Source organism: Balaenoptera physalus (genome assembly GCF_965194825.1).
Source record: "Balaenoptera physalus genome assembly, chromosome: 4".
NCBI lineage: Eukaryota > Metazoa > Chordata > Mammalia > Artiodactyla > Balaenopteridae > Balaenoptera > Balaenoptera physalus.
In genome coordinates this window covers 145,514,668-145,538,395 of record NC_138891.1, presented here as the reverse complement: position 1 = coordinate 145,538,395, position 23,728 = coordinate 145,514,668, and the positions used below count along the sequence as shown (strand labels likewise).

General features: G+C 53.9%; 1 protein-coding gene across 10 annotated transcripts in view; it reads right to left on the bottom strand.

The window, feature by feature from the left end:
• ADARB1 (adenosine deaminase RNA specific B1) overlaps positions 1-23,728 on the bottom strand; it is a 117,860-nt gene that overhangs the window by 80,534 nt on the left and 13,598 nt on the right. Inside the window, exon 1 of one of the 10 annotated variants that reach the window (XM_082459912.1) lies at positions 11,809-12,601. The exons of the other annotated variants lie outside the window; for them this stretch is intronic. The gene's annotated coding sequence lies outside the window, so the exon portion shown is untranslated. Of the gene's footprint in view, positions 1-11,808; positions 12,602-23,728 lie in introns of those variants that run through there. 10 annotated transcript variants of the gene reach the window in all.

Sequence of the window (23,728 nt, the reverse complement as noted above, 5' to 3'; positions counted from 1 at the left end):
AGCGAGCCAGCACAGGGCCTCCGTGCAGATCGGTGTGCCCCGCGTGCCGGGTTAGGAACAGAGCTGGCGTCGTGCCTGCTGGAAAATCTAGCTCCCCAGGCCTAGAGGCTCCAGGCTTTCCCTCCTGGATGCCCACCTCCCGGGGCTGCACAGGGAGTGAACACGACAATCCAGGCAGAGGACTCCGCAGGGTTCACGCACTGCGGACGGAGTGGGGGACGAGGATGACCAGGTGAGGACGGAAACCACCTGTTAACAAACCCCGACATGCTCGTAATCTACAAAAATTAAGTGATGTTGAACAGTTTTAATATTTGATTCAGTACAATCAAACCCCAAAAGAATGTTCCGCTCAAGTACTACCTCCTCCGTGAAGACCCGGCAACTGCGAAGCCCTCCCGCCGCCCAGAGGCCCCTCTGCCCCACGAGGGTGGAAGGCCTCCCCGCTCCAAGCCCCTGAGACGCATCCTGGGGGTGATCTGTGGTCTCATGGGAAAGCATGCCACATGGATCTCCAACACCTGCCGTACCTGGTGAACCCTGCCTGCCTCCTGTTCCGATCCATGTTTTATCTGTGTGCCATCTAACAGGCCGGAGCCTTTGAGGGCAGGAACCAAGAAAACCTCCAGGTATTCTCAGGCCCAAGCCACTGCCTAGTAAGAATGTGCTCAGTATTTTTTACTGAGTGTGGTAACCTCTGATTGATACACAGGCGATGTCTACTAATCCTGGGATTCATTAAAAGAAAACTTTATGCCACTAACCGTGTTAGATCACATGGTTTTCCTCAATTTATAAAAGAATTCTGGTGCTTTAACAGGTGTTTGAAGGTATTTTTAACTAAATATTAATCTTCATACATGTGATACGTATATATGACTAATCTTAACAGTAAAGATTAAGCTCACAAAAGTAAAAGCCAATTGTGACTTCCAACTTGAAATCTCTGAGAAAGTTATAAAGTGGCTAAGCTAAACTGACCTTTGCACTTGTCAAGGAAGGGGTGACTGGGATATAACTGTGTCAGTCGTAAGGAGTTATTTCAACAGTGGCTAATATTAAAGAACTCTCAGTAGTCCAGAGGCACCTCCAGGCAGGACCCTCTGAGGTGTCACCCACGGACCACGTTTCAGACGCTCCGTTAGATAAATTCCACTGTCCCAGGCCATTTCCTGGTAGTTTTAAGAGAGGAAGTTCTCCAAGCACTTCCTTTCAGTGCCCATCAAAAGTAAACAAGAAGAGTTGAGAGCAAGGTGAACAATTAACATCTCATAAAATATTTTTAAATTTTATTTGCACATCTTGTCCCCCCAAATAGCCCTGGGAAGCATTCAAGCGAGGCGAGTAGGTTTCCCTCTTCACGGATGTAAACTACGCAGAGTCCAAGGGCGTGCGGCACTCAGACATCCCGGCCTCCAGCCCCGGCGACCTTCCCACGGCCCCTCTGGCCCCCACGACTCCCGTGCACCCTTCATCCTCCGGCAACCCCCTCGGCCTTGCTCTGGGATCTGACCCCATCTGCCCAGGACGCCCACTCCCCATGCCATCTTCCAGGAGTTACGAACCGCAGGTGTCCCCGTTCTGGCGGTCACTGCCCGGTCACCGTTCTTAGCGCAAGCCCCCGTCCCCAGCCGGGAGGTGAGAGGGAGGTCTGCAGACGCCTGCCGGCTGCTCCTCGCTCCCACCTCGCCCAGAGAGATGGGCCACGAGGGGGCCGTGTCTCGCTGCGCAGCTCCTCACGATGACCAGGGAGAGCGGCTCCCCTCCCCGCAGGCGTCCCGGCAGGTCCCGGGCCGCCCAAAGCCTCCATGTGGCTCCTGGGCACCTGCCTCACTTACGGTAAAGTGATGACCTGCTTACGCCTTTGAAAAACTAAATAAAACAGGCAACTCTGGAAAAGACACCCAAGACAGAACTGGAAAATGATGGGCCAATTTCTACAACTTCCACAGGAAAAAAAAAGTGGTTTTTGTTTTTTAGAGCAAAGGGGAAGGTGTGCCACGAGCGGTGTCGGAGCACTGCCCCTCTCCACCACCTCCCCGGGCACACACGCCTAGCGGAGCGGGAAAGTGTAACAAGGCGGGAACAGGAGAGGAGCCAGGCCCGGGAAGCGCGGGGACAGGAGAGCCGCCCGGGGCCGCGGGTCAGACGTCCACCGGCCTCAGAACAGCCACAGCAGTTTTACTCGTAACTGCCCCCAAATGCCTGACGATCCATCGTCAGTAGAATGATGGTCAAACGGTGGAATGTTACACATGGCAACAAACTCCAACAGCACAGGGAGCCTCGCATATAAGGCTGAACAGAAGGAAACAGACACAAAAACGCGTGCTTTGATTGCATTTGTATAAGACAAGCAAGCAAGGAAGCAGACTTACAGCCCAGAGCCGCGGCAGACGCACCCACGGGGGCCCGGGGGCTCCACCTGGGGCGGGGCTGCCTGAGGCGGGGGGCCGGGGGAGGCTGCGGGGGGGCAGGGCTCCGTTTCCAGCGCTCAGGGTCTTGGCCTGGGTGGAAGTCTGCTCTGTGATAACACCCTGAGCTGAGTATCCATGGCCTGTGCACGTTCCCGTGTGCGATGCTTCTCAACAACAGTTCAAACACAAATCATTTTAAAAGTCACTGCTGATGAGGTGGAAGAGGAAGGAGAGTGAGAGCACAAAGGCTCCTGAGGAGACGGGAGCGCCCTCATCTCACACGAGAGTGCGGACAGCAGGCGGAGAGCGGAGGTGTCAGCAGGGCACGGCGGGTGTCCTCCGGGACAGAGAGGGACAGAGGCGCGTGCCTTGCTTCTGTGAAGCAGGACAGGAATCTCTGTTTTCATAACACATACCATGAGATTCAACGTGTTTGTTTATTACCTTTTTTTAACAATGGTGAAAATTTTGTCACCTATTCAAAATAAAATGAATCCTGACAGCAACTGTAAATAGAAATATCAAAGGTGCAATAAATGCTAGCAACTCCTTGACTGTTAGAATTTCCAAAGGGATGGCTGAGTGCTTAAACAGATTAGGGTGACCCCTCAAAGTGCTATAGGTGAGGACTTGAATTAAAATAGATTCTTGCCAGTGACAAGTATTTAGTTCAATTCCTGAAGAACAAATAAATAAAAACCAAATAGTAAACAAATCCCACGCACTCTCGCCTCATTTGGCTCTTTGACAAAATGGTCCTCACGAGCAACCACCCCACGTCCCTCTGTCTTGGAAACCTGCCGGACTGTGTGGAAAACACCAGCGCTACTCGGGATGCAAGTGTGCTGTTTTCCAATTTACTGAAAAAAGAATTAATAATTACTTCATAAAGTAAACAGATCGACATTTTAAAGTTTGTTTCCTGAACGGAAAATGCACACGTCACCCTGAGGTTAATTCCACCACTTTCAGAGAGTCTACTGCTCAAAGTGCCTTCTCATCAAGGAAGAAAATTATGCAGAGAAAAGACTCTCACATTTTCTTCTCAAAATCTGGAAGTGAAAAGGCCAAGTAAAAATAAATACAAAGCAAACTGACTAATTTGAGCTTCTTTTCTCCCTGCACTAGCTAATAGAGCAGAAAGCTAGAGTTGGAAAGAAAAGCGTCTGAGCTTTTTGGAGAAAGGCTGAGGATATAAATACACGCTCACATCTGACTCCGGGCTGGGCCGTGAGCCTCGCGTTTGCACTGCGCAGCTCGAAGGAGAAACTCCTCACTGTGCGGCTGGCGAGCGGCTCTGGAATGATCTGCTATAGGACTCTCAGGGAAGCCTCAGGAGTAAACTGACTATTTGTGCTGAAACTCAGATTGAGTCGGCTTTTCTATACTTACAGCCGAAAGCACACTAAGAGCTACAGCAAAACACTGGTCTGAACAGCAAACCCGGAAACAAGCAAAAGGCGCACGATTGGGTTAAAATACTGTGGCCACCTCCGCACTCTTCAACAACCGGAGGGCCCCGTCCCAGGAGGCCAGGTGCTAGGAGGGTGCGAGGAAGGAGCACAAACCAGCACCCAGAGGGAGGGGCGAGGAGGAACACCACCCACCCGGCCAAGAGAGCGGCTCACGACACGGAAACGGCGCTCGACAGGCCAGCGGCGCCACCGTCCTCACGAGTGAGCGTGCTCGGAAGCACACACACGCGGTCAGGCGTGGCTGTGCAGACAGTGGCACACACGTGAGCCCGGGGCCCAGACTCTGCCCCGGAGCCGTGCCCCCGGCAGCCGCTTAGTCCCCCTCAGCTCCCTGATCTGTCACGAGAGCAGAGCAGCCGCGCCACGTGTGCCCCACGGCCGTGCACACACCAGCCGGGTCTCAGGTACAAGGCACGCCCGTCCGTGAGCCCACGTGAGCCCGCGAGGAGGCACCGCCCCAGAAGATCACTGCGGTCTCCTCGGGATGGCAAGATGACTTCTTTTGTTTTCTTCTGCTCGTCTCTATGGTCTGGATTTTCTACAGCGAAGCACAGGATTCTCACAGGAGAAGAAGCCTGTGGGTGACGGGGGCAACGCCCCACAGGAGAGGGAGGCTGAGCAGCCAGGCCCGCCACTGCGCCCGGGACCTACGCGCCAGGCTCTGCGCCTTCACCCCCGCCAGCTGCCGCCTGCTGCCCCCTGCTGCCCCCAGCTGCCCCCTGCTGCCCCCAGCTGCCCCCTGCTGTCCCCTGCTGTCCCCTGCTGCCCCCACTCCACCCCTCCCTGGCCAGTGCCAGTGCACCTGAGCCGACCAACTTTTGTTTCTATTTAACTTAAATGTAAACAGCCACGTGTGGCTAGTGGTGCTGCTTTAAACGTCCCTTTAATTCTTAGAGCCACTTGGGGAGGTGGCTCCAGGGATGAGGCACCTCTCCACGATGAGGCATCCCTCTTCCCCTCCAGACGGTCCCCAAAATGAAACGAAGCTGCAAGGCCTGGCACGCAGAGCTGCAAGACGCCAGGGATGGGAGCTTCTGACGGGCGGTGCCACGCAGCCTGTAAAGGACGTCAGGCTGCCCTGCACTGCAGCAGGGAGGACGAGGGGGACGGAGGGGGCACATGCACACCTGCCAGGCCCCTCATCCACCCAAATCACCGCTTTCTCCCCTGCAAATGCATCGTCCGGGGTCCGGGCTGGGCTGTGGCCAACAGGGGAGGGCTGAGACTGCCCGGTGCCAGGGGGGAGGAAGGGAGCAAACGTCCAGCAGCTGTCCGTGCGGCGTCTCTGCAGGGTGGGCCCTGTCACCCTCTCCCACTGCTGACCCCTGGTATGGTCTCACCGCGTGGGGCGAGGAGGCTGCTGTCCCACTGCTGGAAGCTGCCCAGGGCCACGCTGGACCCCCAGTGAGAAGCAGGCCTCAGCCCCACGGGCGGCTGGCAGGACGGACACTGCCCCCCACGTCCCCCGTAAGGAGAGGGGCGCGGCTCCCGGCCTGGAAGGGGCCTTGGCCCGGGACCTGCTCTCTGCACCGTCACCGCCCACTGGGCACAGGAGGGCTGGAAGCAGCACCGGTGCAGCTCAGCGTCATGGGGCCCCGCCAGACCGCGTGAAAAGGCCGTGTGTTCTTAGGTCCACACTTGGAACACAAAATCAGCTTTTAAATCAAAACAAGTCGGCCTTTAACCAAAACCCAGGAGCAGAGAAGGCAGTCCACTGCCAGCAGCGGGGGTCTGCGGTGAGACGGCGGCTGGAGGGCCGGGCCTGTGGCTCAGGACGCAAGGTTCCAGCCCAGCCCGAGACGAGGTTCTGACCTGCAGACGGGCCTCTCCTCCTCTCCGTCTGACTTCTTCAGGTCAAGTTCCTGAGACAGACCAACGCTCTCCGCACTGGCCACCTGAGCGGGCGGGCCCCCTAGGGTGACCCGGCTCGTGGACGGCCAGGGGGCCGCACTGCACAGACAGGGCACCGCCCTGCCGCCGAATCTGCGCACCCATGGCGGATGCCTGCCTGCCAAGCAGAGTGTGAAATCCACAACGAACACAGAGCCACGCGAAGGCAAAGGGCAGCAGAGCAGCAGCTGCTAAGCTGCAGGACTCCCGAGTGTGGGGATGAGGGAAGGACAAACGGCCTGGAGCGACCGACGGCGCCCGTGAGGGGGCCCGGGGGCCCAGCAGCTCGTGCACACAGCTTCCCAAACGCCCACTCTGTGGTCAGCACCTAACAACGATGAAATCTAGGGGCAGAGTTGTCACTTTCATCATAAGGTCCATTTCAAAGCCAACCGCGGGTTAGCTCAGAATCAACCACCGTGAACTTCAACGCTCTCTGTGGAGCCGAAGAGGCCCCTTCACCACCACTAAGCACGTACATTGTGACAGCTTTCAAAAGGGCTTTGGAATTTCTGCTAATCTGATGTGTGAGAAACGGTACCTCAGTGAAGCTGAAGGGCCATTTTTACACGTGTGTGTGTGTGTGTGTGTGTGTGTGTCTTGTCTGTTCATGCCTTTTGACTATTTTCCTACAGGATTTTGGCCTTTCACTTCCCACAATTTTAAAATATTAATGACATGTTGTGTAGATTTTTCTCACAAATGACCTTTTGTCATCTGACCTTACTGACAGTGTTGTTGTTTTGGTCAGGCAGAGGCTTTTCATCGCTCTAGTATTTTAATGTCATCAGTTTCGCCATCGTTTCTTTTGTGGACCCTAAACTCTGAGTTATACTTTTAACAGCCTTTCCCACACTTAGGTTATACTAACGAATGTTTCTTACACTCGAATAGTTTCCTCTTCACATTCAGCTCTCGGATCCATTGGTACATGGTCTAAGGCATAAATCTAATGTTGTCTTTTACAAAATGGTGTCCAGTTGTCCCCAAATCACTTTTTCAGAAGTTCATCCCGACCCAGCACTCTTAATCACACACTAGATCTCCATCTGTTCTTGGGCTTCTGGTCCACTGGTCTGTCTGTTCTATTTGTGTCTGTCCTGCACCATCACCACATTACCTCTCTTAGAGAGGCTTTACAGGACACGTTAATGCCCTTTTCTTAGCCCTTTCTGTTCTGAGTTTTCTAGGTATTCGTGCATGCTTCTTTTTCTGTCAATTTTAGAATCAACGTGTCCAGCCCAAGGGAAAAAAACGACTCTGGAGTTTGTATTTTTATTGGAATCACATTAAATTTGTAAACTTACTTAGCACCGCCACCTCAGTGATACTGCGACGTCCAAACCAAGAATAAGGTATGTCCTTCCGTCTGCTCAAGGCTACTTTTGTGACTTGGAGGATCTGTGGAATGTTTTCCACTCAGGTTTCGAGCAGTGCTTATTCCGTTTACTCCTAAGTATTCTGCTGTGGTACAGGGGCTGTCCCCTCCCCAGTAACTTCTAAGCGGTTAGCTCTGTGTATGTGAACGGCACCACTCACGTCTGCGCGGTAGCTCTGTGTTCCTGCTACCCTGGCAGGTTCCTTTGTTATGTGACTTGCTCTCCTCACTGATCCTCTGGGCCATTCTCTCCGCGTGGTGGCCTCCGCACAAACAGTGCTGGGGTGAGGACGGAGCCCACCCCAGCGCTGCAGAAGGTTCTGCTGGACAGTACCGCCCGGGTTTGCTGGGGGAGCTGCAAACAGGGACCGCTAACGTCCTCTCGTCCAAACTCCACGCCTCTGTGTCCTCCTGTTCTTTTCGCAGCCTGGCCGGTAGGAACACTGTGATTAGCAGTCACACTGCACACCCGTGCTTCCTGCAGCTTCCGCCTCCCGCCCTCCCTGTGGTCCACCACCAGCCCCACTCCGCTGTGGGGAGCACAAGTGGAGGGGGGAGGGCCAATGAGCACCTAGAATTCATTTTCAATAAAACCTTCTTTACTTTTCTGGCTCTTATTTAAACCTTTGCTAAGACTTTTTCATAGAGAAAAACAAAACTGCCATGTGGGACAAACTGAATGACTGATATTTGTGGACCCTGAAAAAGAGATTTTTTTAGATTTCTAAATGTTACTTTTATTAGAATTTGAAATAAAGAGAAAACACATTTCTGACTCCCATTCCACGACTGTAGTATTCCAGCAATTCTACACCTCACCAACCCTACACTGAGCCACGGCACCACGCTCACTCTCGGGGGACGTGGGATTCCTTCGTCCTGCTGCTCCCTGGCTCGGGGCACCTTCCCCTGGGAGGACCCAAGTCCACCGCAGACGCAGTAACCCGGTCTGTAAAGGGGAAGTGGGCTAAACTTTTTTATGTTGCTGGGAAAATTCATTTTTTATTAATTTGTTGTTCTAATTCCCAAGTCACTCATTATTAGAAGAATAAGAGAAAAGGGGTCAGCAAACACGCCAAAGGTCCACGGCCTCCCGGGTGCTCTCTGGGGGTTACCATGGAGACCACACCCAGGAAACTTAATCTAGGCCCCGCATCGGTCAGGCCTGTGCGAGTTCACGCATCAGGATGGCTGTAGAGAAATGATCGTGAAAACACTTAGAATGATGAGTTAACTGACAGACTACATGTGTGCTTAATATACTAGTCTAGGCTGCAACATGAAACAGGCCCAAAACCCGCCCTGAACACAGAGAGCTTTGTTAAACCCCAGAAAAGGGCTTTAAACTCAGCAGGCATCATAGGCAAGTGGAGAAAGGGACCTATAAAAAAAAAACCTCCCAAGGAATTTAATAAGCCTGTTTTTACAGGATACAATTGCAATTAAGACAAAGAAAGGAATTAATACTGCTGTGAAAAAGAAAAAAAAAAGCAACCAGCTTTGAAAGCTTGAAACACTATTGACAACGGCTGAAAATCTAAGAACAACTCTGTCAGCAAGCTGAGAAGTAAAGAACCTTAAAACGTGAAATGGCACGTAGCTTTCTCCTCAGGAAAGAATGGACACCAGACTGTTGATGTTCCCCCGCAGCTGTTTTACAGAACAAAAGCAACAGTATCACTAGCAAAACAGACTGAAAAAGCAAAGAAGCTGATTTCAACCAAAATTTCTAGACAGGGCCTACTGTGAAAAGAGAACGCACCCGACAGGTCCAGAAAGCCTGGCCAGGGCAAGGGTCTCAGCACTTCCGAGGCTGGTCGGTCCCGCGTCCTCCCACAGGCCCCAGGGGGTCTTCATAAAGGTGGTCAGTTACTGAAATACACCCACTTACACAGGTTCCTGTAAAGCTGGTGTACCAGAGAGCACAGAACCAACACAACGTTCGGGTGCTTTATTCTGCACAACGTTCAAAATACTTCCCTGTTTCCTTAGGGCTAACTCTCAGGGGTTCTCTCGTTTAGAATGTATTCGGTTAATTGTCCTCTGAGAGCCTCGAGGTGACCAGCATGAGAGACTTGGCCTTCCACCTTAGGTTATCACACCCAAAGGGCCAAAATGAAACCGAACGTTCCTCGAAAAACACAAATGACACAAACGACACAGTCAGAAGTTGAAAATCGCAGGCTCAATGATGCACCTGAGGCAGCAGAAGAACCACACAGGAGGTGACCCAGCAAGCTCACAGACATCGCCCGCCCCGGCACCTCACCCTGAGCTGGGAGGCGAGTTTCTCCCACTCCACCCTGCCCGCCGACCCTACACTCGGAATTCGTGCCCTTCATTTGGGAGGATGTCCCCCTGGGGGAAATGCAGCCTGCGTGTTAAGGTCATCAAACCCGAGACCCCTCGCGGCCGGCAGTCACCCCAGAAAGCCTCTCGGGGGAGCGTGTGTGGAGGCGAAGCTCCGAGCAGAGCTCCTGGGCCGCTGTCAGGATGCTCGCCAGGGCCGCGTGTGGCATCTGCGCCCCACGGGCTGCCCGCCCGGCGAGGCAGAGCCCCCTTGTCCCTCCGACACTCCTGTGCTTCCAGCCCCTCACAGCGTCCCACTTGGCAAAACGGACACCTCGCCTTTGCTGGAGGCCACTGCCGGCAAGCAGGACAGGGTTTCAGCTCCCAGCTCCGGGACCCTGTCCTCCAACACCTCCCCCTCCTGCCCCACCCTCCACGCTCCCGCCCTCTCCAAGCCGCAGTCAAGCGGTCCCTGTCCAGACCCCAGCTGGGCCTCCACTGCCCCCATCTGTCCTCTCCTTTCTGGGGTCCTGAGGTCACTGGGTGCAGCGGACACCTGCCCCTTCCACTGGCCCTGGTCCTTCACACCCCGAGCTGCACAGAACGACTCCAACATCCAAGCTGACGGCACCTGGACGCCCTTAACTCCTCACAGAAGCCACCAGCCCCACACACCTGTGTCCCATTAAATCCAACTACACGCACCCCCACTGCGGCTTCCTCTGGGCAGATTCGCAACAGATGTCCAAGGCCATCCAAGGCCTCCCAGCGCAGGAGGGGGGAGGGGGGGAGGGGGGAGCCAGTGGAAGGGGCTGGCCGCAGTCCTAACTGACTAAAAGTCTCACTTTTGAAAAATGTGTAAACCTGTGTGACTCAGCGAAGACACTGCCGGAGGGACGCCTGCAAGTGAAGTCCCTGGAAACCCACCGTCACTAAGACCCTGGCCTCGCCCAGGAGTCCTCGCTGGCGATCTGACCCTTCCCTGCTGAGCGCAGTTTGCAATGGCAAAACCACGAGATACACGGTCCAGGGCAACAAACAGAGGTGATGAATCTACGAGAAAACCAAGCGGACAGTTGCCACGGAAGTCGGGCTGAGGGACTTCCCTGGTGGTCCAGTGGTAAAGAATCCGCCTTCCAACGCAGGGGATACGGGTTCGAGCCCTGGTCGGGGAACTAAGATCCCACATGCCGCGGGGCAACTAAGCTCGCACCCCTCAACTAGAGAGAAGCCCCCATGCCGCAACAAAGACCCAACGCAGCCAAAAAGAAAAAAAAAAAAAGTTGGGCTGATACTTAGGGCAGAGGGTGAGGACACAAAAGGAGTTTCTACAGAATTATTATCTTTTTTAAAAAACACTTTTTAAAGACTATTTTTGAGAACAATTTTAAAGAAAAGCTAAGATGACAACACAGCGATTTCCCACATACCCGCCGCATTTCCCCCATTATTAACATCTTACATTAGTATGCTGTATTTGTTACACTTAATGAACCAATATTAATAAACTATTATCGAGGAAACTAATAAGTCGTAGTTTATTCAGACTTGCTCAGTTTTCCTTAGTGTCCTTCTGCTGTCCCAGGACCCCACCCAGGTCCCCACGTGACATGGAGTCATCGTGTCCCCTCAGAGCTCCTCTGGGCTCTGACAGTCTCTCAGACCTCTTACCTTTAATGACCTTGACAGTTTTGAGGGCCAGTCAGACATTTTTCAGGGCATCCCTCAGTGAAGCCCACAGAGGGGAAGGGCCTTTCTCATCACGTCCCGTCCGGGGTGCGTGCTGTCACGTGACCTGCACTGTGGACGCTGACCTTGGTCACCTGGCGCAGGTGTGTCTGTCAGGTCTCTCCGCTGTGCAGCTGCTCCCCCCTTCCCCACTGTCCTCTGGAAGGAGGTCGCCGTGCACACCCTGCACCCAAGGAGGGGGGACGCTCCCCTCCCCTCCCCGAGGACGGAGTGTCTGCAGAACCACGTGGATTCTCCCGCAGAGCAGATTCCCTCTTCCCCCGTTTCCTTATCAATCACTTAGTTATGTCCGTTTGGACCCGTGGGTGTTTGCTTTATACTTCGGGCCACGATCCAATACGACTGTGTTCTGTTGCTGAACCGGCTCCAGCTCTGGCCCTTGGCAGCTCCCTCAGTTGGCTCCACTGTCCCCCTGCTACACCCATCCATGGGGGCTGGTATTCTTTTGCACTTCCATACTTCCTGGCACTATCAGGGGCTCCAGGATCATGTTGGGTGTTTCCTGCACAGTCTTAGAAAGGAACCCTCACTATTTTTTATACGCTCGTTTATGGAGCATGCAGTTACACATTAAAAAATACACTTGTGGCAGACAGCTAGCTGAGCCTACCTTGAATCCATCTTCCTCCTTGTGGTAACAGCACCCCAACTCTGTTCTGGGGGACTGGCTTCCCCCCACTGGACACTGACTGGGTGGTCCTGCAGAAAGGGTTGCCTGCAGGGAGCGAGATGCGGGAGGAAGCCTCAGCTTTTCATTTTAAACTGCCTGCATAATTATTTCCAAGGGTGTGTATTATTTCCATAATTTTTAAAAATGTAAAAAAATTTAAACCCTTGTGTTGTCAACAAGTAGAGACCAAATCTAAGTAAGAAAAAGAATACTAACAATTCTGATTTAAACTAAAAATAAACACAACGCATGCTCGCTTTAGAGTGGACCGAGTCTGGCAAAGGACATTCCACTGCGTCTACTCTTTTTCTCTTACACAATTTTAAGTTGCTCTTTTTCCCATTTAACAATCAGCAGAGACTCTGGTCTACTAACATGACGAGCACCCAAAATATTCAAATGTTTTTGTGGAGTACGCAGTATTTGGAGAGTTGCACAACACGCTTTGCTTGGGGAGAGAAGTTTTACAGCTGGAAAGATGGTGGGGCCCACCATAACTCCCCAAAGCGAAAGGATCCCTGATTTACTTGAGAAATGAGTTACCCCTTAAACTCCAGGGCAGGAAGTAAATGTTATACATTAGCAAAACCAAAGCATTAGCCAAAAAATGTTTTAGTTATATCACAGGCATACTTAAGAAAAAGTATAATTTCAAGGTTTTTAAAACCAAAACGCTGTGTGTATACTTTAGGAGGTAAGGTTTTCCGGTATCCCCTAAAATATCTGAAGCGGGGTTTCTGAGGAAACGGGCGGAGGCGGCGCGGGTGGGAGGGGCCTGGCGCGGGCGGCTTGATAAGCCCCTGACCCAGGGCCGGGCGCGCGGGGCACAGTGCGGTGCGCGCACGGCGGTTCCGGAACGCAAGGGCGAGGGCGCGCAGCCGGCGCGGGGCACGCCGTTAACAGCAGCCAGCGCGAGTTCGCCAGGTGAAGCGGCCCAGACCTCGCCCGACAGGACCCCCAGAAGGTCTCAGCCGAGCAGACTCACCCAGCGCCGGCCGCGACCGCCCCACCGGACCAGACCGGGGACGCGCCAAAGAGCACGGCCATGGCAGCGCCGCCCACGCCGGTGCTGCTGCTGCTGGTGGCCCTGCTCCTGCCCGCGCAGACCTGCACGGAGCCCACGGACAGTGCAACCACCCCGACCCCGACCCCGGAGGGCAACACCTCGGAGAGCCGGGCCCTGCCCGGCATCAAGCTCAAAGCCCGCGGCCCGAGCCCTGTGCCTGGCCCGCTCGCCCTGCTGGCCCCGCTGGGCCCACTCGCTCTGCGGCTGGTCCTCGGGTAGGGGCGCCACGTCAGGGCCTGCCCAGCGTGGACACAGCGCCCGCGCCTCGCCGGCTTCCACGCCTCGACCTCACGGACAGAAACGGACCCAGAAAGCAGAACCCCACGGACACCAGTGTGCAGCACATGGACGCCAAGGTCACACCTCCCACCACTCCATGAACAGACTGAAAGGGGATGGGACAATCCCAGCAAACTGAAGATGTGGCTCAGGAAATCTGGGCACCTGGGAATCAAAAGATATTTTACCTTTACTTTGGTTCATTAAATTATAAAGTCAAAAAACAACTGGGTGGTGTGCAAAACCTTTCTCTGTACTGTGGGTGATGGGTAGTGGCCAGGTCTCCCACCAACAGATCTCTTGTAACTTGCAAGTTCTCTTAAGAGCTGGTGGCTACATTTGACTTGGGGACAGTAAGTGACAGGGGCCAACACAGTGACGGCAGATCATCCCCAAATCCAGGCCCAGTGAGTAAGCCCACTTGTGCACTCTGCTTTCCTACACACCCCACAAATGACCCAGAGATCAGACATACATGGTCTCATAGAACCTTCAAATACTGCTGCTTTATTTCTGTATGTTGAATAATTTTTACAATTTAAAGGTGAGTTTTTTAACATATATTTTAAAACCCTGAACATAAGGTTTGGGAAAAAAGGTAAATTAAGTGTTTCTAGCAACTGAGGGTGTTGTGATATTCACTGGGAGGAAAAAGGGTAGAAAATTTAGGAAAATAAAATGATTGGTTCCAAATGTTCAGTTTGGGCCGCCTGTGAAACGTCGGCCTGGAGAGGGAGGTGCAAAATGCTGCCTGGCAGGCCAGGGGCCCAGAGCACCGGTGGGGAGCTGGAGGTGGAAAAGCAAAACCGCCTGAGCATCCAAGCTGCGTGTCCAGAACAGATCTGCTGCTCCGGCCCTCCCGCCGCCAAAGCTGGCTTCCTGCAAGCTCTGTCCAGGCAAAGGCACCCCCCTTTCACCCTGCGCAGCCCCAAACGTGCCCAAGCTCTCCACCTGCCCTAATCCATCACCTCCCTCCGGGCAGGCCACCTCCTCGCCCCACCCACACTGGTTCTCCAGCCTGCACCATCGAAACTTCCACACCGCAACTCTGGGTGCAGACCCCCGCCACAGTGGCTCACCCACTTCTCAGAACAGACACCACTACCCGTGGTGGCCCACACACCCTCCGCCGGCCTCCTCTTCTGCACCCCAGACTTCCAGCAAAGCTCCCACGCCCACCTCCACTTTTCCAGCAAAGCTATGCTCTTTCGCTATCAACTAACAAAGAGAAGGTACTGGGACCACCTGGCGGTGAACAACACTCTCTCCGAAGAACTGAAGGGGCCTGTCCCCCGGCTCTCGCCCACCTCGGGGCTGCGGAGGAAACCCAGTCCTCCAGCCCCTTCCCCGCAGGAAACACAGTGGGGGGGACTCCTCCCAAATCCCAGACGAGGGTCCCCAGAGGCTCCCCTCGGCTCTCATGACTGTCCTGGAATCGACCCTGGGTGGGCTTCTCCTCAGAAGCCGAGAGAGAGGCAGCAAGAAGGGGGCGAGGGTCAGCAGGTCCCCCGGGGGGGCTCGCAGAGGTACAAGGGGGGCTGCCTCGGGGGCTGCGCGAGGACAGGGCCGGGGCCACCGTCCCCAAGGTCGCCCCACATCCAGGCTTCCCCCACGGGAGACGGCAAAGCCCACGGGGGACAAGGGGGCCGCATTCCTGCTCCCATCACCCTGTGGGGAGACGCCAGCTCGTCCCCGAGGAGGGAGGCGTGGGCAACAAGGGTCTGGAGGGAGGCGGCCCACCCCAGGGACTGTGTCCTCGGGTCGCTGCGCAGAAGGGGCTCGCCCCTGCCGAGGGCACCTGCACTTGCCCCCACCATGCTCGCCACCAGGTGGGTCTGTCTGTCTAATCTGAGATGAAAGATGAGTGCCCCACCCTCTATTTCCCATAAAGTCGGCCCATCTATGGGGTGTGGGGCTCTCTCCTGGCCGGAACCTGCGCCAGGAAGTGATGGGTGCGGACGACAGGAGCTCACACTCTAAAGCCCCTGCCAGGCAGGCCCTGGCCTCCCCCGCACCATCTCACCCCTCCTCGCAGAGCCTGATTCTGGGGAGTACGGTCTGTGCCCCGCGTGATACCCTCCCTGCCGGCGAGGTGGCGGCAGGGCTCCTGAAATGCTCCCCTGAAAGAGACCCCGTCCCCCTGCTTCCCCTCAGAACAGCCACCTCAAGGCCAAGGAGCCACACGTGACGATGGAACAGCAGAGTGGCGAGCCGGAGGGTCCCAGCCCTGACGGGAGGCCCAGAAGTCGGAAGCCACAGCAGCCAGGTGGTCTGCTACCTGCTGCCAAACCAACCATGAGCCAAACCCGGGCCCGGGACCAGTGGCCTGCTACACCAGTGGCCAGGACCGCCTCTGGCTTCCAGAAGCTCACATTCCAGGGCAGGAGACAGACAGCACACGTGCAAACAAACAAACAGGGCCTGTCGAGTGCTCACCCACGGGGCACAGACAAGAACGGCACAGGGGGAGGCCAGGGAGCGACTAGGGGACGGCTGAACGGGGAGCACCTGGGGAGGAACTGTCGCCCGCGGGAGGAACAGCAGACACCCGGGCCCTGGGGTGGGGCTGGGTTCGCCCGGAGCAGCGAACAGGGAAAATGGAGGGGAACAGGCAGGGGAGCAGACTGTGAACTCCTTCCTAAGGGAGCGCCCTTCCCCCGGTGTGATGGGAAGTCACAGGAAGGGGGCCAGCGGGGGTTCCTGACGGGATGTGCCCCCAGAAAGATGCCTACAGGGACCAGATGAAGGGTGGGCTGCGTGAGAGCAAACCCTGACCCGGCGAAGTCGAGGAGGAGCACCTGTGGCTCCAAGCAGGGGCTCTAGCACGAAGATGGAGACAGCGTTGGGAGGAGAGGCTGGCAGGCCTGGCTGAGGGCAGCAGGGCTCTAGCAGGAAGATGGAGACAGCGTTGGGAGGAGAGGCTGGCAGGCCTGGCTGAGGGCAGCAGGGCTCTAGCAGGAAGATGGAGACAGCGTTGGGAGGAGAGGCTGGCAGGCCTGGCTGAGGGCAGCAGGGCTCTAGCAGGAAGATGGAGACAGCGTTGGGAGGAGAGGCTGGCAGGCCTGGCTGAGGGCAGCAGGGCTCTAGCAGGAAGATGGAGACAGCGTTGGGAGGAGAGGCTGGCAGGCCTGGCTGAGGGCAGCAGGGCTCTAGCAGGAAGATGGAAACAGCGTTGGGAGGAGAGGCTGGCAGGCCTGGCTGAGGGCAGCAGGCCTGTGGGCAGCAGGGGTGGGGCGGGGGAGGCACCGGCACCCAGAGCAGGAGGGAGTGTAGCCTCGGGCTGAGGGCGGGAGGGGCAGGAGGGAAGCCAGGCTGGCACGGCCTGAGCAAGACAGGAACAGGATACTGGCCGCTGCCCTTGACAAAGACAGGTCACTGGGGGCTGGAAGAGCCACGTGGAGGGATGGCGAGCCCACATGACCACAACAGACGAGGAGATGGTGACAGTGGGGCCAGGAGGCGGGAGGCGCCGAGCGCACAGAGAACCCGCCAGGCTGGCGCCCGAGGACCGTGAGCTCACCTGTGCCCCAGGCGGGAACAGGGCCCACCGAGGCAGACATGGGTGCCTGGGGGCTGCTTCTCCGGGCAGAGGGGGTGTCCCGACTGGCGACCACACCAGCCCAGACAGCAGTGAGGGCACCTGGTGGTGGTGGTGCCGACACATCCAAAGGACATCTTCCACCAGATCCACCTCAAAAGCACCCTAGGGGGGCTTCCCTGGTGGCGCAGTGGTTGAGAATCCGCCTGCCAATGCAGGGGACACGGGTTCGAGCCCTGGTCTGGGAAGATCCCACATGCCATGGAGCAACAAGGCCCGTGAGCCACAACTACTGAGCCTGCGCATCTGGAGCTTGTGCTCCGCAACAAGACAGGCCGCGACAGTGAGAGGCCCGCGCACTGTGATGAAGAGTGGCCCCCGCTTGCCACAACTAGAGAAAGCCCTCGCACAGAAACAAAGACCCAACACAGCCAAAAATAAATAAATAAATAAATAAATTTATATATATATAGCTTTAAAAAAAAGCACCCTAGGGAATGAATCCAAAACTTTGCAGATTTTACTTAAAGATTTCCCAATGCAAAGGTAATTTCGGACAACAAACTATCAATAGCATTAGGTCCAAAGTGGGCTCACAGCACTTGGGAAGCCCTGCCCTCAATAAAAAGACAGGCAAGCAGCCTGACATTAGCTGATCTTCTGGGTCTTTAATGAGACTCGAAATACACATTAAAGACTGTGCTTTAATCCCAGCTGTTCACAGAGCTGTGAAATCTACTTCTGGACGTTTCTGAACAAATAATTTGATTTATTCTATATCTGAAAAGAGCCTCACTTTTCATACACAAAATCACTAGAAACCCATCTTATCAAAGAGGACATTATACATAACATGAAAAACAAGAAACCACCTCTTAAAACGCTTTGAATAAAAAGGTTACAATCACCTAGGGCCATACAAATAATCAGATGACTCACAAGTTGAGAAGGCAACTAAACAAATCACCCTGAATATGAAACGCCTGAAGCAAGTTATTCGATTAGATTTTACTGAACCTCTTCTGAGCTTCCCATTTGTGGGGACATGAAGCCCAGCCCTAAGGTGTTTAGCGGTGGGCGGGGGGGGGGACGGGAGGGGGACGCGGAGGAAGGGGGTTCTGGACTCTGAGAAATCCAGGAGGCCCGCCGGCAGCGCCCGCACCCCCAGCCCTCCAGCCCCCCAGCGCGGCCTGTGCCTCCCCAGGCCTCCTCCCAGGAGAGGCTCCTCTCAGACACAGCCGTGCACCCACAGCGACAGACCGCAGCCTCAGTCGTGCACACCACAGCCTCACCGAGGAGGACGAGGTGGTTCCAGGGGCACGGAGTCAGAGGACAGCGGCAGGGAGGCTCCGAGGGCGGCGCCCACAGAATCCCCGCTTCTCTCTTCCGATGATCATCGATGATCGCCACGGATGCCGGCGGGCGCTTCTGGAAAGCGGCCAACGGGAGTGTAAGCTAAGCTGGGACAGCGGTGCCCAGGGCATGAGAGGGACCCCGTGGCCCGGATCCAGTTCCGGAGCCGGCCGGGAAGTGCGAAGGACGCCAGCACCCAGCAGCTACTCTGCACCTCGGGGCCCAGTGCCTGCTGGCCGGAGTCACGTGCAGGCGGGTGTGACCCCACAGTGTGTCAGTAGCCAAGCTGCTTCCGTCCTCCCAAGACTCTGCTTATCTCAGAGCCTGGGTTTCCTGGTTTTCACTGTGCTGACTGAGTAAATGTGGGGGGGAGGGGATGACCTGAGACTCCCCAAAAGGGGTTCAATGGCCTAGTAACAGATTACCTTGCTGGCTCCAGAAAACAGGTTAAAGATTTCCTTGGCTTTAGAAAACCAGATGTGATACTAGTTTTGGTATCTTTAGGACCCAGGATCTATCTTCAAGACAAAGAACTAAAAATACAAACGTGTGATGATGAATTACTCCTATTTCATAGGACTGAGAGGCTTTACTTACTAAAAGTTTTAAAATAATTACTCAAGAGTTAGATTTAAGCCATTAAGAGCTTCACTGATTTCCTCCACATCATCTACTGTGTTTTTGTACAATCCCTAATTTGCTCATTACTTTAATATTTATAGAAAGATGTTTTGTTTTTCCTATTCTGTGATACGATTAGTATCAGTCTGACATACATTTAAGTACAAATAAATAAGATGTATCCATTTTTAAAAATCCAGTAGGAGCACAACAATGGAAAATTACTTTTGACGAGGGTTCCTGAATTCTGATTCTAAGATTTAAAGGTAACCTATGAGGATTCAACCTTCACATTAAGACTTGATCCCCATAATTGTTATTTTCAAAGACTAAATTCCAAGGTATAACTATACCCCCCCAAATAGGTATTTATTCCCATGAAAAATGTTTTCTTTGACATCCATTTTTAAATCCCCCTCATAAGCCAGTTGCAAAACGGTCGAAAGAGAAAGGAGGGCCAGCCCGGTCAGCATCCCCGAGAGGTCACAAGTCACCCCAGAGTTTCTGTCCATCCTCAACGGAGACCCCAGAGGGCGAAGGTGTCAAGCGGGAAGGGGCGAGGAACGAGAACGGGTGCTGGCTTTGGATCTCGACCGAGGGCCAGGCCACACCTTCTGCACCAGCGGCCCCAGCAGCGCAGTGACCCGTCCTTCCTCGGAAGGTTCTTCTCCGCAGGTGGCTGCGCGAGGGCCAGGCGCAACAGCCACCCGTGCTGTGCTTTCACACGCTCGACTGCTCCTCAGCCTCTCCAGAGGAAGGAGGGAAGCTGATCTCTGAGGTGTTGGTGTTCGAAGTTGCTTGAATAAATAAACTAGAGTATTTTTTCTTATCAAAATAAAATACTGACTTTTAAATTAAAAACAAACTAATTTTGCAAAGGATTAAAAAGGCAGAACTCCCAATCAGTTTGGCAGAACTACGGGCAGGTGAACTTCTCAGGCCCAGCGGCCTGCCTCCCGATTCCCCAGCCTGCCCTCCACACCAGTTACCCCAGGTCGAGGCCCTCAAGCTCTTCCTCCCCAGGGAAGCCTGCCACTCTCCCTGGACTGCAGCCCACAGGGGCACAGGGTTCCCCCCCCCCTCCACCCCACATGGTTCCAAGGCATGCGGCAAACACGGAAGAGCACTCGGTGACCAGGCTCCCACCCCTCGGAGCGCCCAGCTGCCAGAAGCACAGCCCCACACACCCTAACGCCATCGGGAGCTAGAAGAGACCATGCTGGTGGGGAGCAGCCCTCGGACCCCCCAGAACTGCAGCGGAAGATGTCAGCTCGTCCCTGGCTCCTCCTCGGATGACAGGCCACACACCATAAAGCGTGTCACTTCACTAAACTTCTCCAGTTAGTCTACTGTCGCAACCCTTTTAAAACACTGACCTTTCCTAATGTCAAAATCACCTTTGCCTTTTCATTGTGAAAATTTGGTAAAAGCAGAAATAATTATATAAGTAGTTAAGCTAAACGTCAACTAGCATCGAAGCAGGGAGTTTCAAAACTGAAGCAGTGGAAGAAATCAGATGAATTCAGGGTTGATTTAAGGTAACACCAGGGGCAAAGACAAGCAGATGTCTGAGCAAGGAGAAAACGGGCAAGGATGGTAAGATTAGAAAGACGCACAACTTCAAGGTGTGTCAGAACCTGTGCTCCGTGAGGAAGGAGACGGGTTCTTTACCCACTGCTACACCTTTGGAATCCAAATGACGACACATAGTAGACGCTCAAAAAATGCCTGCTGACTGACTGCACAAATAAATGAATGAAAAAAGCCTTAATTTATACTAAGGAAGATGAAAAGTTACATGATTATAATGATGCTAGCAGCCCCTCAGATTTAAGGAAAGTTACTATCACAGAACCCACACTGTTTTCTAATAAAGTTAGCGCCACAATAGTAATCACGAGTCAGATGCTCTGTTTTCCAATAAAACTCACTGTGAGCTCGATATGTTACCATCTTTAAACAAGGTGGCCGAGGCGGTTCTCGGGGGGAATGAGGTGCTAGGAACGCACAGGACAGAACGCTAGGTCTAAAGACAGAGCGAGGACGCAGCGTGACCAAGGTGAGGACCCAGGGTGACCAAGGGCAGACCCCTGGGAGGTGCGGCATTGATGCGGGTGGGCAGGGGGGGCCACGGAGGACATCCGGGATGGTCACGTGAGCCACACAGGCACGGCCATCCCCAGGCTGCCCACCGGGCTCTCAGCAGCTGGGCCAGCTCCTAGCACCCAAGAGAGGACGGTTCCATCTCAGGGATTCTGTGGGCCACCAGCCAACAGCTAGCTCATCAGCAGCTTGACACAGGTAATGGTGAGAACACTTATGCCACGGAAACTGGCAAATGCTACAAATCAGGGCTTTTTACAGTTCCCCCCCCGCCAAAAAAGCCATTTGTTAAGCATTTATCAGCACACCACTGAAGTGACTTATAGTACGTAAACTATGTCTCAAAAAAAGCACGTGGGATGAGGGGGAGAGGAGGGACTCATTCTAAAAAAGAAAAAACATTAAAATAAATAGCAAATTTAATTGTCAGTGTTAAGAGTAAAGTAAGGTTTTTCCTGCAAATGAAAGAATATTTAACATCAGGAAATCTATGAATGAAATTTACTATATTAACAGATAGGAGGGGAAACCATACAACCATCTCAACAGATGCAGAAAAAGCAACCAATAAAATTCTATTGCTGTAAATGATAAAGTTTATTTTTAATAAAACTCTCAGCAAAGTGGGACGGCGACTTGCTTAACTACGTGAAGGGCATGTACAAAACGACTACAGTAAACGTCACCCTCAGTGAGGAAGCATGGGAGGTGTCCACAGTGAAGCTGGAACCAGAGAAGCGACTGCTGGTCGCCACCACTGTCCCAATACCCCACTCGGCCTGGCACCACGAGTTCCAGCCAGTGAATAAGGGGAAGGTGCAAAAATTAGAAAGGAAGAGGCATTGCTTGCACAACGTGATCCTCTCCCCAGGATGAGTTGGGGACACAATCCACATGCAAAACTCCACAGCTGGTACCCAACAATGACAAGCAAGAGGAAACGACACCTTCTGAAGCAGGAATTTAGGCTAGGATACAAGTGGCATTTCTGGTCGCTGAGCAAAGGGCAGACCATGCAGTGACCGAGGCAACTGTCTAGCCAACAGGAAAAAATATTAGATCCTGGCCTCAAACTGAATAGAAACAGACTTCACACAGATTAATAGGCTAAATGTGGAAAACAGAATATAAAACTGCTGAAAGAAATTAAGGAGGAATGACTCCCGACATAGGAAAGTGTTCTTAGGACTCAAAACCCAAGTTGTAAAGGAAAAGACTGATAAATCTGAATATATAAAAATTTTTAATTTCTCTTTGGAAAAAAATAATAACATCAAAAGACCAAGGACACCAAGGAAAGCCCCTGTAGCCATGTGCGAGGTCCCCAACCTGCGCCTCTGGTCACAGCGCCTCTTCCCACCGGGTCCAGGAGATTCCGGTGCCCTCTTTGGAAGAAGCATGCCCCTCTGCGCCACGGGTACGGGACGCATGTCTCCAGAATGCTCCGCATCAGGGCTCGAGGTGGCCAGAATTCCCAGTAAGAAGGCAAGAGAGTGTTTCTCCCTGGGACGGCGCTGAACCCTTCCTCCCGAGGCAGAGTCGAGGAGAGCTCAGACGGCGGTGGCGGGGGTGGGGACAGTGGACAGCGGCGCAGAGTTCCCACGTAGCCCCCACCCAGCTTCTCCTAAGGGTCATATCCTATGGCATCACTGAACAATGATCAAAGTCAGGACAGTACCGTGAGCTCCACTACCGCAGTCTCACCAGTTTTCCCACTAACATCCTCTCTGCCCCAGGACCCCCTCGAAAGCCCATACTGCATTTCGCTGGCGTGTCTCCTTAGGCCCCTCCAAGCCCGTCTCTCGGGACGTGGACGGTGAAGAGCCCTGGCCAGGTGTTTTCGGGACACCCTCTCCTGGGGCCTGCCTGCCACTTCCTCGTGCCTACGCTGTGCCCATGCCCATGTGGGGGAGAGGCTATGACTGCGACCTGTCTTATCACATCGATCTCCTGGGTGAGGTGGTGTCTGCTGGCTTTCTCCACTCTAAAGTTACTACTTTTCCCTTTTCAATAAATAAGTAACGTGGGGAAGAGATAACTTTGAGACTAGAAAAATATCCTGTTTCTCCTCAAACTTTCATTCACTAATTTAGCGCCAGTCCTGGGTCCCGTCTAAAGTAACTATTGCCCTGGGGTCCGCCTCAGGGTGACCGTCTATTTCCTCCTTCCTTCCCCGCTGATTAACTGGAATTCTTCGGCTCCCCTTCTCCCTGCTTACTGACTGTTATTCATGTGTATCAGCAGAGTGATGGACGCTTCCTTTACTCTACGGGTTATAAGCCAACACCATCGTCACCCATGCCCTTGCTCAGAGCCACCAGCTCTGACCCTCTCCCCGCCCACATGGCCCCGTCCTTTCTGAGCTCTTCCCTGTACCACGAGGGGGTCCAGTCGCATCTTCTTGGAGGATCCCTTCTTCTTTGCTCGGAGAAAGCACCTGGGTGTCCTCGGGGGACTGGATAAGGAGCTGTGCGACTGAGCACCAACATCTGTGTCTCTGCACCGTCTGGCACATGGACAAACACTCAAAACTGCGGTGCACACTGACACCTGGCTCCAGCCCAGTGCCCTCTGTCCTCTGTCCTCTGTCCCCTCCCCTCGTCTGCAACTTCTTCCCACCACACACCCACTGTTCCATCCTTATGAACACGTCCCCACCGCAACCTTACCCCCCGGAGAAACAGACAGTTTCTGGGCAGTACTGTGTGCAGCCCTTTCTGTCTGTGGCTTTACAGAATCTAGAAAAGTACTGTTTTCCAAAATCCAGCTGATTCTTTTCTTCCCCACCCCACCCCTGCTGTAGCTCTGTTATTGTTTTGTGCTACACTGAGCTTTGGTTCTGTCTGTATCCCATTATGGGTCCCCCCAGTCCTGGTTGAGGTTCATGTATTTTGTTCTGG